Raw genomic sequence first — 17975 nt, 5'->3', positions numbered from 1 at the left:
TTTGCATTCCTCATCTCATATGTATATCATGTATTCTATACTATTCTGTTCTACTGTATCTTAGTCTATGCCGCTCTGACATTGCTCGTCCAAATATTTATATATTCTTAATTCCATCCTTTACTCTAGATTAGTGTGTATTGTGTGTATTGTTGTGAATTGATTAGATATTACTTGTTAGATATTACTGCAATGTTGGAGCTAGAAACGCAAGCATTTCGCTACACCCGCAATAACATCTGCTACAGTTGCTTGCGAAAATATTCACCCCCCTTGGCATTTTTTTTATTTTGTTGCCTTACAACCTGGATTTAAAATAGATTTTTGGGGGGTTTGCATCATTTGATTTATACAACATGCCGACCACTTTGAAGATGCAAAATATTTTTTGTGTGTGAAACAAATAACTATTCACCCCCCCCCAAAAGTCAATACTTTATAGAGCCACCTTTTGCAACAATTACAGCTGCAAGTCTCTTGGGGTATGTCTCTATAAGCTTGGCACATCTAGCCACTGGGATTTTTGCCCATTCTTCAAGGCAAAACTGCTCCAGCTCCTTCAAGTTGGATGGGTTCCGCTGGTGTACTGCAATTTGTAAGTCATACCACAAATTCTCAATTGAATTGAGGTCTGGACTTTGACTAGGCCATTCCAAGACATTTAAATGTTTCCCCTTAAACCACTTGAGTGTTGCTTTAGCAGTATGCTTAGGGTCATTGTCCTGCTGGAAGGTGAACCTCTGTCCCAGTCTCAAATCTCTGGATGACTGAAACAGGTTTCCCTCAAGAATTTCCCTGTATTTAGCGCCATCCATCATTCCTTCAATTCTCACCAGTTTCCCAGTCCCTGCCGATGAAAAACATCCCCACAGCATGATGCTGCCACCACCATGCTTCATTGTGGGGATGGTGTTCTCTGGGTGTTGAGAGGTGTTGGGTTTGCGCCAGACATAGCGTTTTCCTTGATGGCCAAAAAGCTAAATTTTAGTCTCATCTGAACAGAGTACCTTCTTCCATATGTTTGGTGAGTCTCCCACATGCCTTTTGGCGAACACCAAACGTGTTTGCTTATTTTTTTCTTTAAGCAATGGCCACTCTTCCGTAAAGCCCAGCTCTGTGGAGTGTACGGCTTAATGTGGTCCTATGGACAGATACTCCATTCTCCGCTGTGGAGCTTTGCAGCTCCTTCAGGGTTATCTTTGGTCTCTTTGTTGCATTTCTGATTAATGCCCTCCTTGCCTGGTCCGTGAGTTTTGGTGGGCGGCCCTCTCTTGGCAGGTTTGTTGTGGTGCCATATTCTTTCAATTTTTTAATAATGGATTTAATGGTGCTCCGTGGGATGTTCAAAGTTTCAGAAATTCTTTGATAACCCAACCCTGATCTGTACTTCTCCACAATTTTGTCCCTGACCTGTTTGGAGAGCTCCTTGGTCTTCATGGTGCCGCTTGCTTGGTGGTACCCCTTGCTTAGTGGTGTTGCAGACTCTGCGGCCTTTCAGAACAGGTGTGTATATATACTGAGATCATGTGACAGATCATGTGACACTTAGATTGCACACAGGTGGACTTTATTTAACTAATTATGTGACTTCTGAAGGTAATTGGTTGCATCAGATCTTATTTAGGGGCTTCATAGCAAAGGGGGTGAATACATATGCACGTACCACTTTTCCGTTATTTATTTTTTGAATTTTTTGAAACAAGTAATTTTTTTCATTTCACTTTACCAATTTGGATAATTTTGTGTATGTCCATTACATGAAATCCAAATAAAAATCAATTTAAATTACAGGTTGTAATGCAACAAAATAGGAAAAACGCCAGGGGGGATGAATACTTTTGCAAGGCACTAAATAGGCCTAAATAGGCATAGCATAATAAATAGCATAATTGATGATACAGTATATGATTGATAAAGTATGGTTTCATTTTATTTGCTCTGTTGAACCTACACTTTGGAATGACTTCGATAGCAACAGTGAATCTATTAAGTAACGATTTCTCAACAATCATTCTCATGATAGCACATTGGAAATAGTCAGTGACAAATATCAAAGCTAAGCAGGGCTGGGCTTGGTTAAAACCCTGGATGGTAGACTGAAGTTATAGGCCAATTCTTACTGTTATAGGCCAATTCCTATTTTGCCCTGTTTATCAAAAGTGTTGGAAAAACTTGTCAATAATCAACTGACTGGCCTTCTTGATGTCTATAGTATTCTCTCTGGTATGCAATCTGGTTTCCGCTCAGGTTATGGATGTGTCACTGCAACCTTAAAGGTCCTAAATGATGTCACCATTGCCCTTGATTCTAAGCATTCTTGTGCTGCTATTTTTTTTATACGGTAGACCATTCCATTCTTGTGGGCCGGCTAAGGAGTATTGGTGTCTCTGAGGGGTCTTTGGCCTGGTTTGCTAACTACATTTCTCAAAGAGTGCAGTGTATGAAGTCAGAACATCTGCTGTCTCAGCCACTGCCTGCCACCAAGGGAGTACCCAAAGGCTCAATCCTTGTCACGATCGTCATATGGAACAGACCAAGGCGCAGCGTGATGAACAAACATACTTTAATTAGTTAAAGTTTAAACACAATACAAAACAAGAAACGACTCGTGACGTCCAACGGTATCAATGACCGAACACGGAACAAAAACCCACAAACACAAAGGGAAAACAGACAGTTTAAATATGGCTCCCAATCAGAGACAACCAGCCAACAGCTGACACTCGTTGCCTCTGATTGGGAGTCACTCAGGCAAACATAGAATACAACAAACTAGAATGAACACCACAGAATGAACACATAGAATAAACACACCCTGGCTCAACAAATAGAGTCCCAGAGCCAGGGTGTGACAGTACCCCCCCCTAAAGGCGCGGACTGCGACCGCGCCTCAACTAAACAAAACAGGGGAGGGCTGGGCGGGCATACCTCCTCGGCGGCGGTTCTGGCTCCGGCCTTGACCACCACCCTCCAATACACCCCCCATAGCGCCCCTGGTCCAGTCTGGCCCTGCCGGCTGGAGCCGAACTGGACTTAGCAGGAGCGGTTAGCTTCAGCTCCATCGTGGAGCAGTTGACCGGTACCTTACCAGGCACCGGTGACCCAGGCACGGGTTGTGCTGGACTGACGACGCGCACCCCTGGCTTGGTGCGTGGAGGAGGGACGGGCCTTACCAGGCTGACGACTCGCACCCCTGGCTTGGTGCGTGGAGGAGGGACGGGCCTTACCAGGCTGACGACTCGCACCCCTGGCTTGGTGCGAGTGGCAGGAACAGGCCGGGCCGGGCTGGCGACGCGCACCGTAGACTTGGTGCGAGTGGCAGGAACAGGCCGGGCCGGGCTGGCGACGCGCACCGTATACTTGGTGCGAGTGGCAGGAACAGGCCGGGCCGGGCTGGCGACGCGCACCGTATACTTGGTGCGAGTGGCAGGAACAGGCCGGGCCGGGCTGGCGACGCGCACCGTATACTTGGTGCGAGTGGCAGGAACCGGCCGGGCCGGGCTGGCGACGCGCACCGTATACTTGGTGCGAGTGGCAGGAACAGGCCGGGCCGGGCTGGCGACGCGCACCGTAGACTTGGTGCGAGTGGCAGGAACAGGCCGGGCCGGGCTGGCGACGCGCACCGTATACTTGGTGCGTGGAGCAGGGACAGGCCGGACTGGGCTGGCGACGCACACCGTAGGCTTGGTGCGTGGAGCAGGGACAGGCCGGACCGGGCTGGCGACGCACACCGTAGGCTTGGTGCGTGGAGCAGGGACAGGCCGGGCTGGGCTGTCGACGCACACCGTAGGCTTGGTGCGTGGAGCAGGGACAGGCCGGACCGGGCTGGCGACGCACACCGTAGGCTTGGTGCGTGGAGCAGGGACTGGCCGGACTGGGCTGGCGACGCACACCGTAGGCTTGGTGCGTGGAGCAGGGACAGGCCGGACCGGGCTGGCGACGCACACCGTAGGCTTGGTGCGTGGAGCAGGGACTGGCCGGACTGGGCTGGCGACGCACACCGTAGGCTTGGTGCGTGGAGCAGGGACAGGCCGAACCGGGCTGTGGAGACAGATAGGAGCCCTGGAGTGAAGAGCGGCCACAACCCGTCCTGGCTGAATGCCTACCCTCACACACTCTGTGTGAGGCATCCACACAGGACGTACAGGGCGGTGTATCCGTAACCTGGTGGCCTCCAGAATCCGCCCCTTTTTTGCCTCCGTCAGCCCCGTCATCCATGCCGTGTGCCCCCCCCTAAAAATCCGCCCGACGACGACCCTGATCACGCCGTTGCTCCTCTCTACGGCGCGCCTCCACCGTCTCTTCTCCCGGCGCTTCCTCCCATGTCCAGCCCAAGAGCTGCCCCTGGACACGCTGCTTGGTCGTTGCATGGTGGGTTTTTCTGTCACGATCGTCATATGGAACAGACCAAGGCGCAGCGTGATGAACAAACATACTTTAATTAGTTAAAGTTTAAACACAATACAAAACAAGAAACGACTCGTGACGTCCAACGGTATCAATGACCGAACACGGAACAAAAACCCACAAACACAAAGGGAAAACAGACAGTTTAAATATGGCTCCCAATCAGAGACAACCAGCCAACAGCTGACACTCGTTGCCTCTGATTGGGAGTCACTCAGGCAAACATAGAATACAACAAACTAGAATGAACACCACAGAATGAACACATAGAATAAACACACCCTGGCTCAACAAATAGAGTCCCAGAGCCAGGGTGTGACAATCCTAGGCCCCACGCTCTTCTCAATTTACATCAACAACATAGCTCAGGCAGTAGGAAGCTCTCTCATTCATTTATATGCAGATGATACAGTCTTATACTCAGCTGGCCCCTCCCCGGATTTTGTGTTAAACGCTCTACAACAAAGCTTTCTTAGTGTCCAACATGCTTTCTCTGCCCTTAACCTTGTTCTGAACACCTCCAAAACAAAGGTCATGTGGTTTGGTAAGAAGAATGCCCCTCTCCCCACCAGTGTGACTACTACCTCTGAGGGTTTAGAGCTTGAGGTAGTCACCTCATACAAGTACTTGGGAGTATGGCTAGACGGTACACTGTCCTTCTCTCAGCACATTTCAAAGATGCAGGCTAAGGTTAAATCTAGACTTGGTTTCCTCTATCGTAATCGCTCCTCTTTCATCCCAGCTGCCAAACTAACCCTGATTCAGAAAACCATCCTACCCATGCTAGATTACAGAGATGTAATTTATAGATCGGCAGGTAAGGGTGCTCTCGAGCGGCTAGATGTTCTTTACCATTCAGCCATCAGATTTGCCACCAATGCTCCTTATAGGACACATCACTGCACTCTATACTCTTAGGCCTCACTCCCCACTATCTGAGATACCTACTGCAGCCCTCATCCTCCTCATACAACACCCGTTCTGCCAGTCACATTCTGTTAAATGTCCCCAAAGCACACACATTCCTGGGTCGCTCCTCTTTTCAGTTCGCTGCAGCTAGCGACTGGAACAAGCTGCAAAAAACACTCAAACTGCACAGTTTTATCTCCATCTCTTCATTCAATGCCTCAATCATGGACACTCTTACTGACAGTTGTGGCTCATATGCAGCATGCAAATGTATTTCCCTAATAATCTGAGCACGAGATGGCCCACCAGGATTAATGACAGCATTCTCAAACCCACCTCTGACATGGAAAAATGTGTCTGTGCCCAATAATATTAGTACCATATTTTGTGCTGCTACCATGTTGTGCTGCTGCCATGTTGTGTTGCTACCATGCTGTGTTGTCATGTATTGCTGCCATGCTATGTTGTTGTCTAAGGTCTCTCTTTATCTAGTGTTGTTTTATGTAGTGTTGTGGTGTCTCTCTTGTCGTGATGTGTGTTTTGTCCTATATTTTTATTTTTAATCCCAGCCCCCGTCCCGGCAGGAGGTCTTTTGCCTTTTGGTAGGCCGTCATTGTAAATAATAATTTGTTCTTAACGGACTTGCCTAGTTAAATAAAGGTTAAATTAAAAAATGTCTGTAGATAGATCAAATCAAATCAAATTGTATTTGTCACATACACATGTTTTTGCAATTTTATTGCGGGTGTAGTGAAATGCTTATGCTTCTAGCTCCAACAATGCAGTAATATCTAACAAGTAATATCTAACAATTTCACAACATATACCGAATACACACAAATCTAAGTAGGGAATGGAATTAAGAATATAGACAAATACAGTGAGGGAATTAAGTATTTGATTCCCTGCTGATATTGTATGTTTGCCCTCTGACAAAGACATGATCAGTCTATAATTCTAATGGTAGGTTTATATGAACAGTGAGAGACAGAATAACAACAAAAAAATCAAGAAAAACGCATGTCAAAAATGTTATAAATTGATTTGCATTTTAATGAGTGAAATAAGTATTTGACTTAGTGGCAAAACCCTTGTTGGCAATCACAGAGGTCAGATGTTTCTTGTAGTTGGCCACCAGGTTTACACACATCTCAGGAGGGATTTTGTCCCACTCCTCTTTGCAGATCTTCTCCAAGTCATTAAGGTTTTGAGGCTGACGTTTGGCAACTCAAACCTTCAGCTCCCTCCACAGATTTTCTATGGGATTAAGGTCTGGACACTGGCTAGGCCACTCCAGGACCTTAATGTGCTTCTTCTTGAGCCACTCCTTTGTTGCCTTGGCCGTGTGTTTTGGGTCATTGTCATGCTGGAATACCCATCCACGACCCATTTTCAATGCCCTGGCTGAGGGAAGGAGGTTCTCACCTAAGATTTGACAGTACATGGCCCCGTCCATCGTCCCTTTGATGCGGTGAAGTTGTCCTGTCCCCTTAGCAGAAAAACACCCCCAAAGCATAATGTTTCCACCTCCATGTTTGACGGTGGGGATGGTGTTCTTGGGGTCATAGGCAGCATTCCCCCTCCTCCAAACACGGCGAGTTGAGTTGATGCCAAAGAGCTCGATTTTGGTCTCATCTGACCACAACACTTTCACCCAGTTCTCCTCTGAATCATTCAGATGTTCATTGGCAAACTTCAGACGGGCCTGTATATGTGCTTTCTTGAGCAGGGGGACCTTGCGGGTGCTGCAGGATTTCAGTCCTTCACGGCGTAGTGTGTTACCAATTGTTTTCTTGGTGACTATGGTCCCAGCTGGGTTGAGATCAGTGACAAGATCCTCCCGTGTAGTTCTGGGCTGATTCCTCACCGTTCTCATGATCATTGCAACTCCACGAGGTGAGATCTTGCATGGAGCCCCAGGCCGAGGGAGATTGACAGTCTTTTGTGTTTCTTCCATTTGCGAATAATCGCACCAACTGTTGTCACCTTCTCACCAAGCTGCTTGGCGATGGTCTTGTAGCCCATTCCAGCCTTGTGTAGGTCTACAATCTTGTCCCTGACATCCTTGGAGAGCTCTTTGGTCTTGGCCATGGTGGATAGTTTGGAATCTGATTGATTGATTGCTTCTGTGGACAGGTGTCTTTTATACAGGTAACAAACTGAGATTAGGAGCACTCCCTTTAAGAGTGTGCTCCTAATCTCAGCTGTATAAAAGACACCTGGGAGCCAGAAATCTTTCTGATTGAGAGGGGGTCAAATACTTATTTCCCTCATTAAAATGCAAATCAATTTATAACATTTTTGACATCCGTTTTTCTGGATTTTGTTGTTGTTATTCTGTCTCTCACTGTTCAAATAAACCTACCATTAAAATTATAGACTGATCATTTCTTTGTCAGTGGGCAAATGTACAAAATCAGCAGGGGATCTAATACTTTTTTCCCACACTGTATGGACGAGCAATACCAGAGCGACATGGACTAAGATACAGTAGAATATTATAGAATACAGTGTATACACATGAGATGAGTAATGCAAGATATGTTAACATTATTCAAGTGACTAGTATTCCATTTCTTAAAGTGGCCAGTGATTTCAATAGGCAGCAGCAGCCTCTAATGTGCTAGTGATGGCTATTTAACAGTCTGATGGCCTTGAGATAGAAGCTGTTTTTTATTCTCTCGGTCCCAGCTTTGATGCACCTGTACTGACCTCGCCTTCTGGATGATAGCAGGGTGAACAGGCAGTGGCTTGGGTGGTTGATGTCCTTGATTATCTTTTTGGCCTTCCTGTGACTTCGGGTGCTGTTGGTGTCCTGGAGGGCGGGTAGTTTGCCCCCGGTAATGCGTTCGACAGACCACACCACCCTCTGGAGAGCCCTGCCGTTGCGGGCGGTGCAGTTGCCGTACCAGGCGGTGATACAGCCGACAGGATGCTCTCAATTGTGCAGGGAGCTCTCCAGTAGGAGGTGCTGCCCAGCCTATTGTATTCTTATAGTGGATATTACGTTGAAGATCTGATGTTGTTTCAAAGGTACAACTTCAACATACTTTATATAATGTTTGTCTATTTTCAAAATTGGTTACCATGATGACATAATCCTATTGTTGAAACTTTCCCCTTAAAACAATAGTTTACATTGATGACTTTTTTCAAATTCAATGTATTTTCCACGTAGATTCCACGTCACAATACGTTGACAGATTACGTTGAAACAACATTGATTGATCCAGCTTGTGCCCAGTGAGATGTAGCCTTTGATCACCTGCAACACGTCAACATGTTTAATTGGCTGATGCTTAAACTTAAACTTGAACTTTTTTAATGTTCGCAAGTATGGCCCCATCATGTCGCAGTAAACTTGGAGTCATGCGATGATACTGTATGTTACGTTGTCCTACCACCACAACGTACGTTGTACTACCACCACAACATGGAAAAGCATGTGGAGTTTATAGGCACCTAAATCCAATGACATGGTGACATTTGTTGTTGATTTCACGTTGAATTCACGTTAGTTGACAACTCAACCAAATGTAAAACTAGACGTTGAACTGACGTCTGTGCCCAGTGGGGAGTGCCTAGTACATACTTCTGTTTGTCTACCATTTCATAAAAAACTAACTTTTTCTAAATCCGAAAGGCGCATGATAGCAATTATTTACACATAAAGCAGAGACAAGAAAATGTAGACCCATTCAACAAGGTTCCCATTAAATGCTTGTTGTGCGAAATATACCAAACATCAGTATTGATGTCATTCCTAAATCTCTCTTCTCTCCAATTAACACATTAACACAACACCCATACTGTACATCTAAACACTTAAAATACTTGCCAGAGGGCTGTGTGTATATCAGACTACATAAACACAGCTGTGTCAAAGGGCACCATCTATTTGGCTGTATCCCCAATGGCAATGGCACCCTATTCCTTATGTAGTGCACTAATTTTGTGTGTGTGTGTGTGGGGGGGGGGGGTTGCAACTCAGTATTATGAAGGTATTCTTAATGTTTTGTACACTCAGTTTATATCTATAGTCTATATCTAGGCAAAAGGTAAATCTATTTGGATAAAAGACTAGGTAGACTACTTGACATAGATTATTACTTCTAGAGAGTTTTCCGTGAAGGCTTTCAACCTGCTTTTAACCTGCTTCTATCTGAGGGCACATAGATTTGGATGCATCCCAAGGCACCCTGTTCCCTTTATAGTCCACTACTTTTAAAAGAAGTGCGCTATAAAGGGAACAGGGTGTCATTTGGGACATAACACTATACTCCACCATCCTCTCTCTCAGAAAGGGTGACAAGCAAGAGGACGGAGCAGCCAGGAAAAACAGAGGGAGAGAGGGAGGGAGAGGGGTTGAGAAGGAGAGGAAGGCTCAGAAGATGGGTCTGCTCAGCCAATTGTATTACAGGTGGCCCTGCAGATTTAGATGTGCCACCTGTAATACGATTGGCTGAGCAGACCCATCTTCTGAGCCTTCCTCTCCTTCTCAACCCCTCTCCCTCCCTCTCTCCCTCTGTTCTGCCTGGTCTCCTTCTCAACCTCTTTCCCACTGTTCTGCCTGGTTGCCCTGCCTGATTTAATGACCTCACACAGCTGGGCCAAAGGGAGGGAGGGAGGTAGATAGAGGGAGAGAGAGAGAGAGAGCGGGCTGGGTTTACACTTGGCCACACAATGGACAGTCATGGTCCGGGGCAGTTCCAAGGTGGTTCCAAGAGCAGTTTCAAATGCATTCCTCTTGCCTCTATACCTGGCACCACCAGCATTGGAGCTCACACCAGATGTGGTCACACGTCCCACCACATGCATGTAAAGAAGTGTCAATTAGGCCTAGGTAACATAATGTTTGTCTACCAAGTTTAGTGGGGGGAGAGGAACCTCTACTCTCTTTCCTTCCTCCCTCCTTCTCTCTTTTCTTCCTCCCTCTTTCTTTCTGTCCTTACTCCTTCTGTTTTGCATCATCTTTCTCTGTCCCTCTCTTTTACGCCACTCTCCCGTTATTCCATGTTTTTTCCTCGTTATACAGTATTCCCTACCCGGCTCCCTCCCCTATTACTCTTAGAACAGCACTGTGGAGTCACTGTATGTGCAACTCATTGCTACTATATCCCTCATATTGTGTTTCATTTGAGCCTGTCACTCACAGAGCCTGTCAGATATGGGCCCCTTCATTTCAAATTATATTTTTTCTCCCCCTCTCGCATTCTGGGTGGATTCAGTGAGAGTGACAGTGTCAGAGGTTTGCCGTTTCCACACTGCAGGAGCAAAAGAGAGGGAAATGATAACCCCAAATAGTGTTGGAGATGGTCGTCTTCTATGACTGTATGGCCCCTCAGTATAGGGTGGCAGTAACACAATAAGACTTTGAATTCCAACTCCAACATTTCATGCACTGGCCAACCACAGTATTGAGGGTTGGGACCCCAAAGCAGAGGGCTGTTACAGGCCATGAGTCCAGTGCCATATCATTCAGCACATTGGCCCAGCAATCAGTGTTAATTATTTCAACAAAAATTGTGACTAGGATATTCGTCAAACGCCTATTTTTCAGTGGCAATTGACGAGACTATAACTAACTAAATAGACCCTAGAAAAAACTACAACGAGACGAGACAAAATTATCTCAGTGAGTAAAATCTGACTACTAAGTGGACTGGACAAGAGTTTTTGGAGAGATTGAAAGCTTTTCAATGATAAGCACAATTAATATTAGCAGCACAGATGCGCAGGGAAGTTCTGTTCATTAGTGGGAAGGACACACGACAACCAGCATACACAGCCTACATCAGCTGGTGAGCTGCGGGTGAGTATGGGATGAGTGTGGGCAGACAGCCTCCGCTTCGGCTCAGCCTCCGATTATACACATTGAGCAGGCGACTCTCTTGCTTCCCCGTAGCCTTCTAGTTAGCTACCCTTTGCCTGGTTAAGAAACACAAGCTGCTTTACAAAATTACAAACAATAGCAGCATTGAATGTAATAGTAAAACAACAGTCTAGCTATGTTTTTCTCTCCCTTGAGTATATAAACGTATGCTCTCTTTGAATTTGTAGTCTCGCTCAAGCCTCACACTTTCTCCACTGCATTTCATAGCCAGGTTCTGTAGCCAACGTAGCCAAGTCTCCTTCTTTTCCTCCGAGAAAATGGCTTGAGAGATTACCATTCAAAAGAAATTAACCATAATACCAGCGCTACATTTTGTCATGTTACAGTCATGTTACCTCATTAGCTAGCTATAGCTAACAACCTGGGGCGCGTTCAGCAGGACGCAATGTTTTGGAATGTTCAGATAGAAATATGCTATGTAGAACAAACATGCCTCTCTGACATGTTGAATAAGAAATAACGTTGGCTCTATTCATGGAATTTCTATCTGCAACGTTCGAGAACGTTTTGCAACTGAATGTGGCCCTGGTAACATTACCAGGAGCCTATATGCAAACATTTAGTGGCACAGAAAGAAAGGAAAAGTGATAGCAAACAATTTATTGACAAAATTCCTCTTGCCACTACACTATATCTGACTGGGTAAATACATTTATTTTGTGTTAATATGGACCCAGTGACGCAGACTTGAGCACTTGGACCAGGACTCGAGCTCTGGGACTCGGACTTCAGCCATAGGGACTCGTGACTCGACCGTTGGTGACTCGGACTTGAACTTGAGCACAAGGGCCTTGGGACTCGATTCGGTCTCGAGGTTTAGTGACTCGACTACATCAACGAGGCGAAAAAGTCATTAGCTCCCATTCAAAGTCATTAGCCCCCGTTCTACTTTTGGACATCAATGTGGCTACGGCGTCTGTGGAATGTTGATAACAATGGCAATGACTTGACCGAGTGACGGAGGTGTAACCCATACTACTTTACCAATACTTTGCGGCACCATCTGTTGATTGTGCAACTGTCTCTTTCTCTCTCTGCGCTTGTGTATGTCTATTTGTTTTGTATGTAATGTGCAACATCTACAGTGGGGAAAAAAAGTATTTAGTCAGCCACCAATTGTGCAAGTTCTCCCACTTAAAAAGATGAGAGAGGCCTGTAATTTTCATCATAGGTACACGTCAACTATGACAGACAAAGAATTTTTTTTCCAGAAAATCACATTGTATTGTAGGGTTTTTAATTAATTTATTTGCAAATTATGGTGGGAAATAAGTATTTGGTCAATAACAAAAGTTTCTCAATACTTTGTTATATACCCTTTGTTGGCAATGACACAGGTCAAACGTTTTCTGTAAGTCTTCACAAGGTTTTCACACACTGTTGCTGGTATGTTGGCCCATTCCTCCATGCAGATCTCCTCTAGAGCAGTGATGTTTTGGGGCTGTCGCTGGGCAACACGGACTTTCAACTCCCTCCAAAGATTTTCTATGGGGTTGAGATCTGGAGACTGGCTAGGCCACTCCAGGACCTTGAAATGCTTCTCACGAAGACACTCCTTCGTTGCCCGGGCGGTGTGTTTGGGATCATTGTCATGCTGAAAGACCCAGCCACGTTTCATCTTCAATGCCCTTGCTGATGGAAGGAGGTATTCACTCAAAATCTCACGATACATGGCCCCATTCATTCTTTCCTTTACACAGATCAGTCGTCCTGGTCCCTTTGCAGAAAAACAGCCCCAAAGCATGATGTTTCCACCCCCATGCTTCACAGTAGGTATGGTGTTCTTTGGATGCAACTCAGCATTCTTTGTCCTCCAAACACGACAAGTTGAGTTTTTACCAAAAATATATTTTTTGGTTTCATCTGACCATATGACATTCTCCCAATCCTCTTCTGGATCATCCAAATGCACTCTAGCAAACTTCAGACGGGCCTGGACATGTACTGGCTTAAGCAGGGGGACACGTCTGGCACTGCAGGATTTGAGTCCCTGGCGGCGTAGTGTGTTACTGATGGTAGGCTTTGTTACTTTGGTCCCAGCTCTCTGCAGGTCATTCACTATGTCCCCCCGTGTGGTTCTGGGATTTTTGCTCACCGTTCTTGTGATCATTTTGACCCCACGGGGTGAGATCTTGCGTGGAGCCCCAGATCGAGGGAGATTATCAGTGGTCTTGTATGTCTTCCATTTCCTAATAATTGCTCCCACAGTTGATTTCTTCAAACCAAGCTGCTTACCTATTGCAGATTCAGTCTTCCCAGCCTGGTGCAGGTCTACAATTTTGTTTCTGGTGTCCTTTGACAGCTCTTTGGTCTTGGCCATAGTGGAGTTTGGAGTGTGACTGTTTGAGGTTGTGGACAGGTGTCTTTTATACTGATAACAACTTCAAACAGGTGCCATTAATACAGGTAACGAGTGGAGGACAGAGGAGCCTCTTAAAGAAGAAGTTACAGGTCTGTGAGAGCCAGAAATCTTGCTTGTTTGTAGGTGACCAAATACTTATTTTCCACCATAATTTGCAAATAAATGTATAAAAAATCCTACAATGTGATTTTCTGGAATTTTTTCCTCAATTTGTCTGTCATAGTTGACGTGTACCTATGATGAAAATTACAGGCCTCTCTCATATTTTTAAGTGGGAGAACTTGCACAATTGGTGGCTGACTAAATACTTTTTTCCCCCACTGTATGTAGGCTGAATTAGGAATTTACAAGGCCAGATAATTCTTATATGTTTGTCATATTTCTGCAGTAAAATATGTTGGTAGGACAAGGCTATGCACACTGAACAAAAATATAAATGCAACATGCAAAGTGTTGGTCCTATGTTTCATGAGCTGAAATAAAAGATCCCAGACATTTTCCATACTCACATTAAGCTTGTTTCTCTCAAATTCTGTGCACAAATTTGTTTACATCTCTGTTAGTGAGCATTTCTCCTTTGCCAAGATAATCCATCCACCTAACAGGTGTGGCATATCAAGAAGCTGATTAAACAGCATGATCATTACACAGATGGTATGGGCTGGCATAAGCTATGGTCAATCAACACAATTTCATTTTATCAATGACAATTTGAATGCACAGAGATACCGTGACGAGATCCTGGGGCCCATTGACGTACCATTCATCCATCGCCATCACCTCATGTTTCAGCATGATAAAGCATGGCCCCATGTCACGAGGATCTGTACACAGTTCCAGGAAGCTGAAAATGTCCCAGTACTTCCATGGCCTGCATACTCAGACATGTCACCCACTAAGCATGTTTGGGATGCTCTGGATTGATGCGTACGATAGTGTTCCAGTTCCCGCCAATATCCAGCAACTTCCCACAGCCATTGAGGAGTGGGACAACATTTCACAGGGCACAATCAACAGCCTGATTAACTCTATGCGAAGGGGATGTGTCCACGCCCCTACCTTTAAAAAAAAAGGTATCTGTAACCATTTGTATTCCCAGTCATGTGAAATCCATAGATTAGGGCCTAAATAATTTATTTAAATGTACTGATTTCCTCGTAGTAAAATCTCAGTAAAATCTTTGAAATTGTTGCATGTTGCGTTTATATTTTTGTGCACATGGAAGTCAGTGATTTATGTTTACTATAGGTTCTTGAGGCAATACTAAAAAGTGACTGAAATGAAAAGGCATTTAGTTAGATGTGACTAAGACTTAATGATATTTTAGTTAAAATGACTGACTGGACTAAATCTAAATCTTTTTTTTAAAGAACACTGCCAGCAACACATAAGTACATACAGCAATACATAAGTTCAAAGGCTTTGATACAGAGAAAGATGAGATACCCTATAGCAGGGGTCTCCAACAGGTCGATCGCGTGCTAAACAATTCAGAAAGTATATGACATTTTTCATGTGTTCCATCTGTCATAAACAAGTCTCACAAGTATCCGACACCGCAAGCTCCAGCTACTATCTAATCAACGCAACATTGACATTATCCCACCCCTGGTTAGCCACGATTGGCTTAAAAAGCCAAACCTAACACAATATCTGCCAATTCATTTCCAGCAATATTGCCCCTGTCTGTCTGAAATGAGCAGCACCAGTACAGAACCATCGGTAGACAAGCACATTAGACAGCACATTCCTTACTCGCTAGATGTGCAATTAAAGGGCCAGATGCACAATTAAAGGGGAATTACACACAACAAATTTGTGTTTGTTTTCTTCCAGACCTAAAAGAAATGGTCTTCTGATGTGATTTAACCATTGACATGGACTCAGAACAACCAATTTCATTATTACTCTATGAACAGTTGTAATTTTGAGAGTGAAAAACAAAACAAAATCTAAATCCAGGAAAAACAAAACTAAGAAAACATAATTTGGGAAAATATAAAACATAATTTGTGGGAAAAAAAATCACATATTTTATAGGGCCCCCCTTAGAGTTGTTTATTAACCATTATTTTACCAGGTACAGTATATCAACAGAAAATACAGTGCACTACTTTCTCTTGTACACTAAGGACCTGGGGAAGAGTTTCAGAAGAGAGGAGAAGAGAAGAATGTGCCTATTTGAAAGCTAGAAAATAATTAGTCGCTCACGATGTTTCATTTTTTTTTTTTTAAGTAGCTCTCATGCTAGAAAAGGTTGGAGACCCCTGCCCTATAGACACTTCACATTCTCAGCATGTTGCATGAAATCCCTCTTGGATGGCTGAAGTTGGATACATTGGTTTAACACCTGTTTCTTTCCGTCTTGTTTTTATTTTCTACCCTGCAAATTACATGGCGTGATTGAAGGTATCCGCTGCTTACAAACTACTACCATAATCATATCACTAGATAGCACCAGCACAACATGGCCCTCCGCAACCCTGTAGTCAGCTCATCCAACAATGTGCCGCATTAGTGGAGCTGATCCGAGGCCAGGGGCAAATTACAGAGTCGAAGCTTAACCTCGCGCGGCAATGGCACAGCAGTGGGTTCAGGTGACACATAAATAAATAACGGCGCGAGCGCGACACGGCGCATCCCAGCAGGTGCACCTTTTAGATCTTCGGAGTTACCTGAGACAAGTTCATGCACCTGATACCCCCGAAGCTGCATGCACACGACAGTATTTGCTTCTATTTAGTTACTGTCATTGACTGTAAATGTGTACTAGTCTTGCTTGCGTAGGCTACAGTTTAGAATGTAATATAGCCTAAAGAATTGCAATACATTCCGACGAACATATTCCCTTTTTCTGGAATAACGATGTGCATATATACCTTTTCCCAGACGCCCTATGTGAAACCAGCCATATAGGCTAGGCTGATGTCTTTTTTTCAAATAGGCTACGTTTGTGATAAGTTTTCAAACTAATTCCCGTCTGTGCGAAACATATAGTAGGCTATATTTACTGAAGTGTTCGTCTTATTTGGTATTGGTTGTATGTGCACTTATAAATAAGACCCTGCTTAATATTGAACACTACATGTTTGCTAGAGCAAATCCAGCAATAAACAGCCTAGTAGGCTAGTAACCTAAAAATTATACCCTCCATCAATCGGTTAAGTGACACAGCACACAAAAAAACATAAAAGGCTAATTTCTTCCAATCAATGTTCTCATTGCTCTACCGCTATTGCTTTTGCACCAACAAATGTAGAAAATCACATTTCATCATCTAATCTTACCTGCCTCGACCGTATCCGTCGTGGGCTGAATGATTTGAGATTCGGTCCTGCTGTGATGCGTTACGAAATAAAGGCTATAGGTAGGATACTTATTTACGCACCACTCTCTCTCTCTCTCTCTCTCTCTCTCGCGCTCTCTCGCTCTCTCTCTCTCTCTCTTCTCTTCTTCTCTCCCGCTCACGACAACACTTTTTCCATCTCTAGTCGAAAATGTCGACTCCTGGTTTTGGCTGTTCACTTCAACATCACCTAAGCATAGGCTACAGCTAATTCCGACACTGGTTTTAATGTCTATGCTATGGAAACGAGCACCTGCCCTGTTCCGCGCTAACTTGCCTTTGACTATTTTCCGGTTCCAACTCCCGGTTTCGCTTATCCTTGCTGTAGCATAATATAACAACTGGATGCAGTGCAGGCAATTATAGTCGTTTGGGTTATAGTCTTTTTTTGCAGTTTGATAGCTACATTTCTGCAATTCTACCCATTTTGACATGGGGTGGAAACCATTTTTTGCAATTTTATAGCAAATCTCCTGCAATTCTACACATTTTGCCAAGACTTATGCCATGTTAATAATATCTGAGTGAGAGTGACTAACAAAATCAATGGGGAATTCGGCCATGATTAGGCTACTAAAATGTTTGATAGCTGGCTAGACTAATGTACCAATCAAAAAATTGTTAGCTGACATGGCTAATTGAGTGACTGTCAGGTGACCAACATAACAAGATAAAAACTGCTGATGCACAACCAAATTTCGAAATCACAATGATTCATTACATCAATGTTTAGTATTTGGTCCCATGTTCCTAGCATGGATTGATTACATCAAGCTTGTGACTCTAAAAACTTACTGTATGGATTTGCTGTTTGTTTTGGTTGTGTTTCAGATTATTTTGTGGCCAATAGAAATGAACGGTAAATAATGTATTGTTTCATTTTGGAGTCACTTATTGTAAATAAGAATGCATGTTTCTAAACACTTCTACATTAATGTGGATGCTACCATGATTACGGATAATCCTGAATGAATCGTGAATAATGATGAGTGAGAAAGTTACAGAGGCATAAATATCATACCCCCCCAAAAAAAATTCTAACCTTCCCTGATATTGTA

The 17975-nt window shown here is 44.3% G+C and overlaps 1 protein-coding gene across 1 annotated transcript in view; it reads right to left on the bottom strand.

Annotated features, from left to right (window-relative positions):
* The window catches only part of LOC311133639 (cadherin-23-like), a 601713-nt gene extending 584821 nt beyond the window's left edge, over nt 1–16892 (bottom strand). Inside the window, exon 1 of the mRNA XM_084167165.1 lies at nt 16859–16892. The gene's annotated coding sequence lies outside the window, so the exon portion shown is untranslated. The remainder of the gene's footprint in view (nt 1–16858) is intronic.
* Nucleotides 16893–17975: the final 1083 nt, after the last annotated feature.

Source organism: Coregonus lavaretus, assembly GCF_964263955.1.
Source record: "Coregonus lavaretus genome assembly, chromosome: 1".
Classification (NCBI taxonomy): domain Eukaryota; kingdom Metazoa; phylum Chordata; class Actinopteri; order Salmoniformes; family Salmonidae; genus Coregonus; species Coregonus lavaretus.
Note: the sequence above shows the minus strand (reverse complement) of the source record. Positions and strands in the feature narration are given on the sequence as shown.